The sequence below is a fragment of the Zootermopsis nevadensis genome, unplaced genomic scaffold (genome assembly GCF_977971745.1).
Source record: "Zootermopsis nevadensis isolate Lab colony 2312 unplaced genomic scaffold, Znev_1.0 Znev_ptg000031l, whole genome shotgun sequence".
NCBI classification, from domain to species: Eukaryota; Metazoa; Arthropoda; class Insecta; order Blattodea; family Termopsidae; genus Zootermopsis; species Zootermopsis nevadensis.
Genome location: NW_028259163.1, coordinates 5,084,666 through 5,102,061, shown reverse-complemented (window position 1 = coordinate 5,102,061; position 17,396 = coordinate 5,084,666). Strand labels below are relative to the sequence as shown.

At 38.2% G+C, this 17,396-nt stretch overlaps 1 long non-coding RNA gene across 6 annotated transcripts in view; it reads left to right on the top strand.

The window, feature by feature from the left end:
* The window catches only part of LOC147872023 (uncharacterized), an 84,856-nt gene extending 68,056 nt beyond the window's left edge, over window positions 1–16,800 (top strand). For 4 of the 6 annotated variants that reach the window (XR_015538067.1, XR_015538071.1, XR_015538070.1 and 1 more), the window contains one exon: window positions 9,443–10,084. This is a non-coding gene — a long non-coding RNA (uncharacterized LOC147872023). Of the gene's footprint in view, window positions 1–4,145; window positions 6,072–9,442; window positions 10,085–16,720 lie in introns of those variants that run through there. The other 2 variants (XR_015538068.1, XR_015538066.1) reach the window with 2 other exon arrangements.
* The last annotated feature ends 596 nt before the right edge of the window (window positions 16,801–17,396 follow it).

Below are 17,396 nucleotides of genomic sequence, written 5' to 3'. Positions count from 1 at the left end.
CGAGAACTCGTGTCTCTCAGGTTAAGAAAATTAGTAAGTAACAGGTTATTTACAAAGAATCTGTTATTTCTGATTAATTTTAGGGTTTCAACAGGCTCTCCTTTCATGACAAACCCCAGCTCCTGAATTGTTGACATCTGTGGTTAGAATTTCGTCTCAATCATACACATGGTCTGGCCATTGGTACATCATTTTGGTCTCATCCGTTATGTCATCCATTTTCCTTTTATTATGTCCAAGTCGTCTTTATCTTGTTTAGTTAATTTTTCAAATTTTCTTTAGGAATCTTTATTCTTCGATAGGTTAGGTTAGGTTGGGTTACGTTAGGTTAGGTTGGGTTAGGTTAGGTTAGGTTGGGTTGGGTTGGGTTACGTTAGGTTAAGTTGGTTGGTGGACACAGTGAAGTCAATTAGCGATCTAAATATGTTTCTCCTTCACGCCTGTAACCATATGCTTAGAAGATTAGACAGCAACCAGGTCTATTAATTCCTGATATAGAATTTTCGATACCTTTTAATTAAGGTAAATTAAACATTGATTAACAAGACCTAGTTACTTACTGAATATTTATGAAAATATGAACGTGCTTGTAATTTATGATATAATACTTTTACAGCGACTGACAGTAAATTATTCTGAAGCTGTCTGCCTTGTCACTTCAATAAAAATCGACGTTTCAGTGTCCAGCTTTGTCCCTGTCATAAGGATTTGACGTCTGATAGCCAGAGAATATTTTATTAGTGTTTGTAATGACTTAATGGTGCTCTTGCTTTAATGTATCGTGAAGTGTAATGGTATTATTATGTAGGGCTTCTTTAAAGCTATAAATCAACGGTTAGATCTCAAAACCCCTATCAGCATTCAAAGCCATCGGCCTTTCTACCCAGCAACTGACACGCCAGAAAAGGTGTTAAAATGATAAAAAAATTGAGGTTCAGCTAATTTCTTACATTTATGGAAGTGATATCAGTATTGAAAATAAAATCCACGACCACAACAATTTAAATTTAGATTCCCTGATCATTGTTTCTCCATCTTCAGTAATTGAAAATTTAATTCAATTCAGTGGTAATAATATAATATATAAACGTATTTCCTCGATAATACGCTATCGATTGTAAGACACGACCTTGATTTAGTAGAACGTTTTGATGAAAAGAGTTATGTCGATTCTGAGACGTCAAATGTAAATCACAATCAAATTTTAGAAATTTTGAAATTTTAAATATTGCGTCTTAAAATCAAGGAAATAAGTTAATAAATTTGATATAAAATATTACATACTGTGTCAGGTTATATTATGGGTTTAACGTATGGAAATGTTTCATAATGACAAATCGAATTTCGCTGTTCTGAATACGTGTAATTAATATTTTCAACACCAGTTACAAGCTTCTCACAAAAGACGGCTGAATTTTGTGTAATTTATTAGTCATATTTTAATACGCGCCCCGAAATCACGCGCTATAAACGTGAGTTACAGCTGTATTTTCAACAAAACTTATTTCACCTTTCAATTCGAATGACAATCCCTTTGTGAAATAAAATTTACAACACAAAATTTATGTTCCTAAACACGCAGTTCATAAACATAATGACACACTTAATTTTACATTCCCCTTATGATAACATCTTTCAAATTCTTTGACCAAAATTTTCTAAAGTACAGAAGTGGACACTTTTAACCCCTGTAACATTTTATTTCACTGTTATTTGTATCTCATCTTATCTCAACTAGAAAGGATTATTAAGAGAAATTCAAGGTCCTTGATGAATCTCGTTCAAAATGCACCCAAAAATAAAAATAAAAAAAATTGTTGCCTGTTCGATGGTACAGGGAAGCATTCTGTCACCCTTTTGGTTTAAAAGAAATAAGATTTTTATCTGCAGCCCTTTTTTTACTAAGGGTTGTTCGTTCGTCGTTCTTTTCAACACCATATTTAAAATATTCTGCCCGAGAGATTTAAAGCCTTTCTCGGCACAAACAATACACAGGCGGGTATGAGAGGAAATCTATGGGCTCCGGGTAGCCAAAGGTCGAGATTGTGATCGATTGGGACTGTGGCAAACGATTTTCATTTGTTTATTTTTTTGTTTCGTACAGAGACTTCCGTCCAGCCGAATATTAGAGACATCCAAGCAGAATTAAATGAGGAAAGTTATGGGTTATATTCTTTACGCTAATTATATTTTACCAGTTTTCTAATTTTTTTACTTTGAATGGAAGACAAATAACAAAACAATAGCTGTCTACTACAGCTACTTTGGTAGAAAAAGGAATAAAGAATCTTTAGCTATGTTTGTAATTATATACGTGATTTGAAACAAATAGTTCTGTGTCATACTATTAATTACGCAGTTAATAATGTTCTAATATTTGTTTTTGTCTACTTAGGCCTAGTTTTTAATTTGCATTGGCGTAACAAAAGAAAATGATTTTATGTACGAGGTGCGATCGGAAAGTTTCCAGACTGCGCGTATAAAAACCCGTACACTTATCTCAGGTATTAAATTCATCCATCACCCTCGGAAGTAGTTCCCCTGGGAGTGAACACAACGATCCCAGCGCCGCTGCCAAGCCTGGAAGCATCCCTGGAAATCTTTCTTTGTCAGCCTGTCAAGCACCATCTGCGATTCTGCCTGAATCTGTTGCCAAAGACTCGCCAAAACGGCTACGGAAACCTATGAAAGGCTAAAGCAAGCATTTGGGGAGTCCGCAATGGGTCGTGCACAAACTTTTGTGTGGCATTCACGTTTTAAAAATGGCCGAACCTCTGTAGATGATGACGAGCGTTCTGGACGATCATCTTCGAGCACAACGTCCGAAAATGTTACGAAGATTCGGCAGGCCATTCACGAAGATCGACGTCGTACCATCAACGACTTGTGCGACATTGTTGGGATAGGCTATGGGACCTGTCAGCTGATTCTAAAGGAAGAACTCCACATGCGACGCATCATGACAACGCGCCAGCGCACACCGCCCTCAAAGTTCGGCAGTTTTTGGCCTCAAACACCATGGCCGTCATCCCGCACCCTCCTTATTCGCCGTGTGACTTCTTCCTCTTCCCAAAGATGAAAATTCAGCTAAAGGGAAGGAGATTTGAGACGATAGAAGAGATTCAGACAGAATCGCAGATGGTGCTTGACAGGCTGACAAAGAAAGATTTCCAGGGATGCTTCCAGGCTTGGCAGCGGCGCTGGGATCGTTGTGTTCACTCCCAGTGGAACTACTTCGAGGGTGATGGATGAATTTAATACCTGAGATAAGTGTACGGGTTTTTATACGCGCAGTCTTTAAACTTTTCGATCGCACCTCGAATAATGAAATTTTAATAATATATTATATATTATTATATGTTTTACCTTCGCTGACATTCTACCTGACAGCCCACATTACATTGTCAGTACACGAAGTAGTAGCATTTGAAACGCAACGGTACTTTACCAAAAATTAAATCAGAAGCAGTTCAACTCCCTTGACTCTCCCAACTCCCTCCGTGACAATAGAATCAAGGTCACCTCAGTTGCTAGGCCGTTGCTCACAACAGTTGCGCAAAATCTATACAGGTGAAGATTTTTTAAAAAAAAACATTCATACGATTTAGTAGTAACTCGATACTTAGTGGAGTAGCTATATTATAAAAGGCATATCACGTGTCTGGTACAAATTCCCTGGAGTAAAAATCATTTAGACCACGAGTCACGTGTATACATTATAGTGTAATTACTTTTCAGTATCAATTGAAGAATAAAGCAATTAAGGAAAACGTGGTTTTTTTTTCATCAACTTAAATTTTTGACGACAGAAAAGGCGATGCTTCGATGATACGGTCAGTTACCTTTAGATTATATGAATCTAAATCGCTATAATTATAGAGTTTGAAATATATTCCCGAAGTTCCCTGTCTGTTACGGTAGAATACATTACATAATCTATAATTATAATGCATGACTTCAGAATGTCATGTAATTCTATGACGTGTTATTTAAAGACATCAAAAGAAGTTTCTTGTGGACTTTAGTATTATAGACGTTGATACTCAATATACAGTCGTTTAAAACCTATGTTAGGTTTGCTCGTCAGTAGTAAGCTTAATTTGAGAAACGTGTGGGTAAGAAGGTGGTTGTCTTCTTGGTTTTAGCGCTGGGATAATAAAGGCTGCAATGATCTCTGAAACGTCGGTAAACTTCTACCAGACTACACGACGCTATAACCCAGAAGACAGCCATCTTCATACTCATCGCCGTGAAAACCTCAAATCCTGAGATAGGGATTAGCTCTATCTAGTGGGCCCAACTGTGTAGGAACCTGAAGACGGAGATAGAGTCCCATCTCCGAAACGTCGTTTTACGTTTTATATTTACTAGACGATGGATAACATCCAAGGAAATTTTTATTCAATTGACTCTTTACCATCGTCAAGAAATTTTAGATTTGGTACCTCAAATCCTACTATGAATATCAATATTTGATTTCATTTTGCGGTATTTTATAAGTTTTGTGAAGAGACTTTAAATAGTATTGAGCCATGTTTTAAATTCCCAAGACGCACTGCCTCTAGTATATAAATATGTTGTGTGTTTATGGCATTCGTCCATGTTTTTTATTACTACATCTTTGATTCTTTAAGTTCTAAATTAACTTATGGGTTTTCATGAAAATTTGTATGAACGTCATAGCATTAGAGACCGCCAGACATATTTATATTTGTAAGACTTGAGGTTCTCACAGCGGTGAGTATGAAGATATCCGTCATCAGGGCAGGACGGAGGCAGTATGACCTCTGAAACGTTGGTAAACATCGACCAGACTACACAGCGCAAGAACCCAGAAGACAGAAATCTTCATCGCCCTGATGACGGAGGCAGTATGACCTCTGAAACGTTGGTAAACATCGACCAGACTACACAGCGCAACCCAGAAGACGGAAATCTTCATACTCATCGCCCTGATGACGGAGGAAGTATGACCTCTGAAACGTTGGTTAACATCGACCGGACTACACAGCGCAACAACCCAGAAGACGGAAATCTTCATACTCTGATGACGGAGGCAGTATGACCTCTGAAACGTTGGTTAACATCGACCAGACTACACAGCGCAACAACCCAGAAGACAGAAATCTTCATACTCATCGCCCTGATGACGGAGGCAGTATGACCTCTGAAACGTTGGTAAACATCGACCAGACTACACAGCGCAACAACCCAGAAGACAGAAATCTTCATACTCATCGCCCTGATGACGGAGGCAGTATGACCTCTGAAACGTTGGTTAACATCGACCAGACTACACAGCGCAACAACCCAGAAGACAGAAATCTTCACACTCACCGCCCTGATGATGGAGGCAGTATGACCTCTGAAACGTTGGTTAACATCGACCAGACTACACAGCGCAACAACCCAGAAGACAGAAATCTTCAGACTCATCGCCCTGATGACGGAGGCAGTATGACCTCTGAAACGTTGGTAAACATCGACCAGACTACACAGCGCAATAACCCAGAAGACGGATATCTTCATATTTATATTTAATTGTATTCAACCTAAAATATCAAAATGACTAAAACCTAAAATGTCATTAAAGTATTTACCAGGGCATAATAATGTAGGTTTTTATTGAAACGTAACCCACTTGCGTTCATGTTCTGTTGACTGGACTCAAGAACATTCCAATTCTATGGTAGACTTATTAATAGGTAATCAGTGCAGTGGTAATTACACTAACAAGAACTGGCTTACAATTACATCATTTGCTGTCCTAGAGCCGTGTGTAATTGCAGCAAGAACATAGGCGTTCTTTACCTGAGGTGAAACTGCATTCCAGAACAATTTATTTTAAAGTAGAAGTTAAGTTGACAATAATTACGTGCGAGGTATTTCTTCGAAGACATTTATAAACACGTCGAGGGACTTCAGTCGGCAAGTTATAATTTAGTAGTATAAACAGAATTGCATTTAACTGCCGATTAATATAGTGTAAGTAATAGGGGAAGATGTGGCGCATTGCAACATTTAAATTTATGCGTTTTTGTAATGTAGATCGCGCCACTGTTAGCATAAGAACTGATGTCACGGTACGTTCGACTACAGATAATAAAAAATTATCTGTAATTTCTTTGGCACGTATAACGTGGTTAGTGAATTTTTGATTTTTTAAATGTCGAGTAGCTTTTAGCGTTTAATATGTTGTAAAGTTGTTCTTGCTTGCTGAGAATTGTGTTTAAAAGCGATTTTCTGTCACCTATCATTTGCGTAATTTGATCGATTTGGTGAACAAGAGTGACTTTGGGGCAGGTTGCAAAATGCATTGAGAATGGACTTGCAGTTTTCTCAAAATGTGTATTTAAATATTTTAGTTAATTAAATACTTCGACTAAAATGAGGCATGATAATTGTTAATGCGATAAAATAATATTATTTTAAAATTTAGAATAGAATACTGAGGAAATTAGTAATTTTTCGTACACAAATTTATGACACCATGAATATTTGCATGCTTAATGTTGCACCCAAAATTATACCACTCAGAATATGGTATTCTGCAAAGCATCATAATATTGCAACATGGATTACTAGAGGGAACATTTGCAGTAGTTACACTTGTGTTTCTTGTAATGTTATTACTTTAATATTACGGAAAAGTAATGGTTCGTATTTTTTGTATAGCTACGTCTTCATAGAATATACTATTAATATGCATTACGAGTTTTAACATAATCACTAAATACTACTGAGAAAGGGATTCAGAGTTAAAATTTGTTGCAATGTGCCCCTGTTTCCCCTACTACTTTGAATACTTAGGTTCTGAAACAAAGAGTGCATTGAATTCTGGGAATGTTTATTGTCACGCTATTCGGAATAACTTGTCTTTTCTTTTGCTGTATAAAAATTTAAAGAATGAAATTATCCCTGTTGTTTTGTGTGGGTGTAAAACTTGGTCGCTCACATTAAGCAGACAAAACCGGTCAAGGGTGTTTTGAGAAAAGGGTCCTGAGGACAACATCTTGGCGTAAGATGTATGAAGTAACAGGAGGATTGAGATAAATGCGTAATTATGAGCTTTATAAGTTTTACTCCTCGTCAGATATAATTAGACTGATCAAATCAAGGAGCATTGGATGGGCGAGACATATAGCACGCATGGGGGAGATGAAAAATGTATCGTAAAAAAAATTAGGTTGGAAAGCTTGAAGAGACGAAAACACTCTAGAAACTTTATCTTAGATGGAAGGATAATATTAAAATGTATTTTAGGGAAGTAGAATTTGAGGGATTTGATTCATCTATCTCAGGACAGGGACCGTTGGCGGGGTCTTTTGAAGACGATAATAAACCTTTTGGATATTTCTTGAGGAACTGAGCTTACTGTTAATTTCTGAATAATAACTCCGTTCCATGAATCTGTTTGCTTAGTTTCTTAGTTGTCATACTTGGGTTTATGATCTCAGGGTGCAAAACCTCCCCCCCCAAAAAAAGAACACCATTGACGAGTACTTCCTAATTCTAATCTTAATCTAAACTTGTTTCTAAATTTTAAGTCTCACTTTGTGATATTCGCAGGTCTTATTTGATATTGATATATTGTTGTTGTTATTGTAGATCAGTGGTTTCAACCTGGGGTTCGCGTACCCCCGGGGGTACGCGAAGACATCTTAAGGGGTACGTGAAATTTAAAAAATGTATATTATTTAATGATAAACACTGAATAATCAGTAATGTAATTTATTTAATTTATTTTAGATGTAGATTATATACTAATGTATAACTTGAATTATACACCAACAACATTGGGGGTACAAAGTTGAAGAGAAATTATATCTGGGGATACGCGAACAAAAATAGTTGCATATACTACTGATGTAGAACAGTGGTATTTAACCTGGGATACGCGTACTCCTGGGGGTACGCGAAGACATCTTAAGGGGTACGTGAAATTTAAAAAATATATATATTATTTTACGATAAACACTGAATAATCAGTAATGTAATTTATTTAATTTATTTTAGATGTAGATTATATACTATGTATAACTTGAATTACACACCAACAACGTTGGGGGTACAAAGTTGAAGAGAAATTATATCTGGGGGTACACGAACAAAAAAATTTGAATACCACTGTTGTAGATTACTTAATGATATATCTAACTTATTTATTATTGAGCGTCGAATGAATTTTAACGAATTTTGAATCGAATGAACTGAGAAATTATCTACAGTGGCCTAACTTAAAATAATATAATTTATTTTGTATATGTCTCAATATACTAGCTAAACTTCAGTCAAGATATCCGGTCTGTTCTCGGGAATCGAAGCGGCTATATTTTAAACATCGAATCAAGTAGCCATGAGGCTTTAACCAATTACTTCAGTACGTGCTGAGTTATCATGACTATTAGTTCGTATGTGAGAATTTTGTATGCTCTTGGAGCCAACAAAACTAACGACTAATATTATGTTGCCACGAAAGCGAGGTATAAAGAATGTTCTAGAACAGCGGGTCATGCCGACGAGGCAGCTGTTCGTACAGAAAGAGAAGACGAATGAGAGAAAGGAGGAGAGGAGATTCGGTGTGTTTTGATCCTTTCCCTTCCCCCGCTACACCTTCACAGGATCCCTAGAACTTTCAATGCACCCCCTCCCCTCGGGGTTACATTTTATAATACCCCACACCACTCGAAACACCCTCCAACCGAAGTAACCTCATGTTTTTAAAATCACCATTGATAAAGGCCACGTGTAGATGTGATAACATACGTGGATTAAGTGATGTCTTCTGGTATGTTGCACCTACCCTCATGATGGAGGCAGCAAGGACCTCTAAAACGCTACTGAACGTGTACCATCTTCATACTAACTGAACTTCGTAATCGATTGGTTAACACTCTTATGTCGTAATCTAAAGGTCCCGGGTTTGAATCTCGGCCTGGACACCGGTTAGCCTCACTGAAATTTTTAATGTTTTTCCTCAGGACCTCCTGGCCAAGACCGATTCTTTCCAGATGCTTTACAGTTTCATAATTTGTTAGTCTGAGAATGGCTTTTTACAATATGATGTTTCAGACACGTATTTGCATTTTTAAAATATATTAATTTTAAATATTTGTCAGGTTAATTATAATTATAGGTGGTGGTCTATAGTTTTTTTAGCAACTCTGTGTAATATTTTGTTTAAAAAAATTCACTTTACACGATTTAAGTTTTATTCAAGGTCACAGTACGTAAATCATTGAGTAATAATAGGTTATGTTTGTTTATATTAGCGGAAAACTTACTAGACGTTTAAGAAAGAATCTTGAAGCAAACAACGAAACAGACATACGTAGAATGTAGGATTTGAAACGTCCAGTATTTTGTAAGGTTATTACATTCGTACGCAACCATTTCAAAGGTACAGAAAAGAAGTGGCTTCATGCTGCTTATTATTCCGTAGTTTCGAGAATCTCCCACCAGAGGCGCGCGCGCAGCTGAATGGCGTGTGTTGGTCGCGTGGCTTCGAGTGAAGAAGACGGAACATTTGAACATCGCGATGCGGAGAGAGACGGATATAGGACAGTGACCCAGGATACGCAACAGCGAGAGTAGAAATAGAAAGTGATATAAAGGAGAGAAGAACGAAGGTGTTAGAATAAGGGGTTTATGTATCATCACTCAGTTTGTGATGAGACACAAGAATATGTACAATTTGTTGAGATGTAAACTCTTTGTTCTAAAGTTGGTAATTATTAAGCGTACGAAGGTCTGTTTTTACGATGGGAAAAATCAAATTATCGCTTTATATCGGTGGTGGTCTAGCGGTTAGAACGCTGGCCTTGTAATCCTGGGGTCTCGGGTTCGATTCCCGGCGGTGCCCGAATTTATAACTTGTGTTGGGCAAGGCCGTGGTCTAGGCAACACGGAGTTTTCCTCCGTGGCATCCTAACAATTACTCCATTCACACACAGAAGAAGGCAATGGCAAACCACTTCTGGATCATCTGCCAAGAACGTATATGAACAGGTCCCAGTCCGAGAAAAGGATGGAAGGATCCTGTTCATGTGGACCTGTCCTCAGACAGAACACTAAATAATAATAATAATAATAATAATAATAATAATAGCGATATGAAATAAGATCCTTTTATTTTACATAATATTTAAAACCAAGACACTCTTTGCTGATATAATTAACAACCTGGAACACTTGCCACACTGGTCCTCGCTTCATATCAGTAGGAGGATATTACACAACTGTGCCAGTGGAAACTACCGCTGCACAACATCACTGTGTCGGTTACCGTGTCTTCTAACCCTTGCGGCACAGCTGCCAAATATACTTGCTATGTTTTGTGATAAAATTGTGATACAATGCTGTGAAGGAGATTCTGGTTTTGAGTATTCGGTTAAGATCCTTATATTCTACCGACCAAATCGGATTTTGAAGTCCGGTAACACAGAATGAAATCCACTTATATTTATTTGTCTTGAGTGTTACCTTCTAAGGTTTTCCAGCCCGAATAATTATTATATTTTAGTGTCAATAAATCACATGAACTGCACGTCATTCTTTTAACCATTTAAAGCTTATTGGTGATTATATGTACCACCTGCTTCAACAGCCAGCGACTATTTATATTTTTGTTTTATACGATTATTATTGTAAAAAGTGATGATTTCCTTAATTATCATCAACCAGTTGATCTTTGTAATGGCAAAGTGTGTTCTCTTTGCTGTACGGACTGAATTTTTAAACAATATTTAGACTACCGTTTCAAGTCTGTCATACAGCCCTCCAGTGCTAATATCAAAATTGGGTCCTAAATTAGCGTCCCATATCAACATAAATTTTTTGTACTAAATTCCGCTCTTACGAGGTATATTATAAAATTTAAAAATTGTGTTTTGAACATCGGTAAGACCCTAACCAAGTTCTCCCGTTATCCATTTCGTATCCCACCTTTTCCAATTCCAAATTCCTTATCTTTACAAACCTATCTACACCAGTAGGACGAGCGGGCACTGCCTGGGGACTTACGTAGCTGTAAATTAAAAATTGTGCCCCACCTCGTTGAAACAGTAATGTCTATCGCTAACCCCTCCCCTAATTTCTCAAAGGTGACAATGGGTTAAAATACCACAACCTTCTCCATCCCATTACTCACACTTAAAGATAATATTAAAGTGGCTTTTCAATTAATGCTACGTCAACAGCGCTGTAGGTCCATTTTCTTGTGTGTTCTGAGTTGTCCTGTGATCCGGCCGGCACTCCGAATGCATTCAAAAGATTCGATCAATAAAAACTTGGGGAAATTATCCCAAGATCCCAACTTTTGTCTTCTGTTCTAGATAGAACAATGAGATACTGCAGATAAAAAGTTCTTCATTCACAAAAGAAAAGGCATTGAAAAAGCAGGGACCCTGTTCTTTTCGATAAGATTATGGCGGCATTTTAAAGTGCCTACCTGACAGAACTCTTGACGCAGGGGTGTGTAAACAGTATGATTTGAGGTTTTTATGGCGGCTGAGTATAAAGATGGCTGTCTTCTGGGATATTACCCCTTGCATTCTGAGAGAAATTTACCAACGTTTCGGAAGTCTTTTTTGTCTCCATCATCAGTGCCCTGAAACGTTGATGGCCTCTACTAATCTATAGAGTGATTGCTGTATAATTGAACGTTCCAGCAGTGAATTATTAAATTACTCAGTGCAAGAGTACTCAATAAGTAGTTAAACATACGGTCAGATAGTCAAGAAATTGATTGATGTGATGAATGTAAATAAATATGACGTACTGTAAGAGTACGTGGTCTGTGTAAAAATGAATAGATATTTCTGTAGTCTGCATTTTGAATCTAGTAAATATAAAATTTCTGGACATAATAAGGAAGGAACTACACTTACATTCTAAGTGAAGGAGAATCAGTTAGAATTTCTGCTTTGTGTTCTAGATGTCCTGGGTTTAAATCTAGGCCGACAGGCTGGCTAACCTAACTTATATTTTAGCGGTCCTTGTTATTCCCACCAGGCAAGTACCTGAATAATGCCTTAAATTTAGAAATTTCCGCTTATTTTTATGTTATTTCAAATTTATTCTTATTTTATCTTATGATTCGACTCTGTATTTGTGAGATAATACTCGTTAAAAACCATATGCAAACAAACTCTTATTTCAATGATTGTGCATGAAATAATTTAATTGTCCTTAAAATGTTTCGAACGGGACTGGCTATTATCAGTGTTTCTGAATGAGATTTACATTGCCATAATTATGTATCCTTACCCTATAAGAATACAGGCATGTGAAAATAAAATGTAATACGTGTTGAATAAAGTTCTGGATTACGAATCATTCCTCGCGTTCGTGTTACTTGTGTCTGTGTATTGCAGTTTATTACGAATTCTTATTACGAAAAAGAAGATAATTTCGTTGCACTCCTGTCGTGAAACACTGGCCTACAGGAATTTTACCACCAGAGCTAAGATGTCCGGAACATTTCACTTGGTATCCAATTGACAACCTTCAGTAAAATAAGCCTAATTATCACCGATAATATAGCAACTGGCTACAGACTGGATGACCGGGGTTCGATCCCCTACGAGGGCTGAGTATTTTTCCTCTAGCCTCTGCGTCCAGACTGGCTCTGGGGCCCACCAAGCCTCCTATCCAATGGGTACCGGGATCCTTTCCCGGGCGTAAAATACGGCCGGGGCGTGATGCTAACCACTCACCCCCATCTAGTGCCGAAGTCAAGAATGAGTAGGAGCTATACCTCCTCTCACCCCAAGCGCCTACATGGCGTATAGTGGGACAGATTTACTTTTAACTTTAATCTTATCACTGATTGTAAAGGAATTATTTCAGTTGCAGAAAATAACAGTTCCGATGGATGTACTTACGAATGTTTGTTTGGTGGATAAGAACTCTGAAACTTAACGTCGTGGCCTATTTTAAGATGCGTCTCGTGGAGAAACTGGGGAAAATGCAAATTACTTATCAGGTTAACTCATTACAGCGCCGGAATCCGAACCTAGTACTTCTTCATATATTAGATTATCACAGCGACGAGTGTGTTCTGGGATGTACTGCATAGTCTCGTTGATACGGAAGTTTCACAGGTATTTACTGTCTCCATCATCAGGGCAGGCTTTAATCGTACTGTTGATGGAGTTAGTAATCACCTCTGAAACGTCGGTCACTGTCCATCAGACTCAGTATTTGGGACGAGTCATCTTGAATACAAGTGTTAAGTTGTGTTTGTATTGTAGATTACTCAGACGATGGTTTTTGGTACGGATGAGACAAATGAAATATTCTGTCCCTCATCTAATGGGATATATTTTTTTTTTTTTTGAGTAGCGGCTGCAGTTGGGAGGAGATTTGAAATGGATGGACAAAGATTTTTCTAGATTTATTAATTTTCCTCCCCCGTCCGTTCTCGTATTTACCCCCTGAGGCTGGGTTTTGTTCTGTTTTTTTTTTACATCTGTACCTGCCTGATAATGTGTGTGTGTGCGTGTCTCACCCGGGCCAATGACCACACAGCTTTGACCCTAAGTGTGTCTATACAACTTCTCTGTTCCTTAACACGAAGTTCCTATCGTCTAACACAAGCCTAAAGTTTTTGGTTTACGTAAGCATTACCAGTAATGCTTACACATAACCAGTGGCTTACCGTCTACTCTGATGTACTCCGTGGTATTTATTATTTATTTAGTGTTCTGTCTGACGACAGGTCCATATGAACAGATCCTTTCATCCTTTTCTCGGACTGGGACCTGTTCATATACGTTCTTGGCAGATGATCCAGAAGTGGTTTGCCATTGCCTTCTTCTGTGTGTGAATGGAGTAATTGTTGGGATGCCACGGAGAAACCGGGGAAGCCCCCGGAGGAAAACTCCGTGTTGCCTAGACCACGGCCTTGCCCAACACAAGCTATAAATTCGGGCACCGCTGGGAATCGAACCCGAGACCCCAGGATTACAAGGCCAGCGTTCTAACCGCTAGACCACCTCATCTTATTATTATTTAGTGTTCTGTCTGACGACAGGTCCATATGAACAGGATCCTTCCATCCTTTTCTCGGACTGGGACCTGTTCATATACGTTCTTGGCAGATGATCCAGAAGTGGTTTGCCATTGCCTTCTTCTGTGTGTGAATGGAGTAATTGTTGGGATGCCACGGAGGAAAACTCCGTGTTGCCTAGACCACGGCCTTGCCCAACACAAGTTATAAATTCGGGCACCGCCGGGAATCGAACCCGAGACCCCAGCGTTCTAACCGCTAGACCACCGTGGCGGTCCACTCCGTGGTAATCCTCAGTATTTCCAGTTGAATACCTTAGAAAAGATAAAAGTTGTGTTTTTTTTCCGTGTTTAAGATTTTAAAGCCGAGTGATACAGACTAAATTTTTATATGTGCTTCAGTCTTCAGAAAGTTAAATTTTTATAAGACAGTCACAGAAAATGAAAAGTAAAAGTTAAAAAAAGATTATGTTAACCTAAATTACACCTACATTTAAGGGGAACATTTGTTTTTGTATCTGAACATTGAGCATAAAGATATCTCGTGTAGAAGTTTATGGTAATAAACATACGCAAATCGTCAAGTTCATTCTACTGCACCACCCCATCAAAAGGCACCATGTAACAGGTCCCTTTACTTGTCACGATTCAAAATTTGGACGTTTATAATAATTAATTATCTGATAGATTACTCAAGATGAAACCTTACATCGAACAAGTAGGTTCATGTGTAAAAAAGTACCTGCAGTTTACAGTAGGATTTTGTAGTGATATTGCACGTTTATACGAGGTGCGATCGGAAGGTTTCAAGACTGCGCGTATAAAAACCCGTACACTTATCTCAGGTATTAAATTCATCCATCACCCTCGAAGTAGTTCCCCTGGGAGTGAACACAACGATCCCAGCGCCGCTGCCAAGCCTGGAAGCATCCCTGGAAATCTTTCTTTGTCAGCCTGTCAAGCACCATCTGCGATTCTGTCTGAATCTCTTGCCAAAGACTCGCCAAAACGGCTACGGAAACGTATGAAATGCTAAAGCAAGCATTTGGGGAGTCCGCAATGAGTCGTGCACAAACTTTTGTGTGGCATTCACGTTTTAAAAATGGCCGAACCTCTGTCGATGATGACGAGCGTTCTGGACGACCATCTTCGAGCACAACGCCCGAAAATGTTACGAAGATTCGGCAGGCCATTCACGAAGATCGACGTCGTACCATCAACGACTTGTGCGACATTGTTGGGATAGGCTATGGGACCTGTCAGCTGATTCTAAAGGAAGAACTCCACATGCGACGCATCCTGTCTGAGGACCAGAAGCAGAATCGACTTCTCGTTTGTCAGGAGCTCAAAGATCTTGCAAGAACCGACCCCAACTTCCTTTCTAAGCTCCGTGTGACTTCTTCCTCTTCCCAAAGATGAAAATTCAGCTAGAGGGAAGGAGAGTTGAGACGATAGAAGAGATTCAGGCAGAATCGCAGATGGTACTTGACAGGCTGACAAAGAAAGATTTCCAGGGATGCTTCCAGGCTTGGCAGAGGCGCTGGGATCGTTGTGTTCACTCCCAGGGGAACTACTTCGAGGGTGATGGATGAATTTAATACCTGAGATAAGTGTACGGGTTTTTATACGCGCAGTCTTGAAACTTTCCGATCGCACCTCGTATCAAGACCTCAGGATAGAATCTCCGTTAAGATCCGGCATTGTTTAAGCTCACGTTTACGCCTTGGTCGTGCCTATCTACGCCTGTGCCGTGTTACTGATGCTACGGCTGTTTGCGGACGTGCGTTGACAATTTAACTATCTCAGGTATGTCTCGCGGTCTAATATTCAAAACGAGAGACTGTATAATTATAAGAAGCAGAAGAACTTCGGAATTTATAATCAGAACTCAGTGTAGAGCTAAGAAATATGCCTCCTTGCGATGAAATAAATATTTTACTTTATCTCAACCTTCTTTTGCGACTTTTAATCTAATTAATGTGTAGAATTCGTCTATTATCTTTGTCACGTTTCGTCTGTCTGTCTGTCCGCATGCAAAAACTCGTGAAATCCAACTAGAATTTGATGTTTTCGCGGCGGTGGACTAAAATTTGTCTAAACATATCAATTTTGGTAAAATTCCGGCAACAGTATCAGGTAACTTCTACGCATAGAAATGACTTTGTTGGGAATCCCCGTGTTTGAAATCATTAGAAATACAGGTTCCGAAGGAGGATAGTTAGGGAATCCTCTGAGATGACGTCCTCCTTCATGCCATCACCATGTTTTTTGAAGATTTAATATTAAAGTGAATTATGCTGTCTTCATCACTAGGGTGAGTAAGGACCTTTGAAACGTCGGAAAAATCAGATTACACGGCTTAAAATTCCAGAAGACAGCCATCTTCATACTCGCAACCGTGGGAACGTAAAATCTCACAAGAGTTGAAATTATTCAGTTTTATGAATCTTCCGAACAGTTGTTGTGTCTTAGGTCTCATATTTCGACTCGATTACTCTCAATTTTATCTTTTTCCTTTCCGAGTTTTACAATTAGGCTAAAAAAGCAACAATTAAGCTTGTGATTTTGCATATTTTATCCGCCGAGCTTTCAGACTGCAGACGAGTAGACAAAACGATTATCTTGTAATTAAACGTGGTAATTATTCTGATGACGAAGATGGATGTAGAAGAAGCTATTATTAGTATATTATCCCTTCTTTCTGATGTAGAGATGCGAGCTGTTAGTGAAATGACTGCAACACTACGTCGTCTGATTACAGTCACTGTAGACGACCAACATCTTACTGTATTCCTCTGACGACATGGACCAATAACCACTTTTAGTGAAGACAAAATCTTGTATAAATACAATCGGAAACTAATGTACTGTTTGTTAACTTTATTTCTGCAAAATTAAAAATAATCAAATAAAAAAACAAAGTTATTTAAAATTTGATGATTAATTGTTCGCCACTCTGTATTTGTTAACCGACAGTAATTAACTTTTCATTGTCTTGTATGTAGTTAGGAATTTTTGGTCATCATGTATGATGTTCCGTGCAGTCTTACGAAGACGAACAAATAATACCTAATTTAGCAACTTCGTAATTTAGACAATTATTAAGATTTTGAATAAATATGGCCTAGTTTTAAAACCAGAAATACCATTCTTTGTTTCGAATTTATTCTCTGGGATAAAAATATATTTCCCTTTTCATGTCTTTCTCAGATTATATACAGGTTTGTTCCAATTTTATAGACATTTTTGGAATCCCTGTCTACAAGAAAGGTAAAATTTTAGAAGCCTGTCTATACCATTAAAATGAATCAACAAATTGTCTGTCTATTAATCTGGTTTTACTTATTGGAATACTAATTCTACTACTTATTGCTAATACTGCCAAT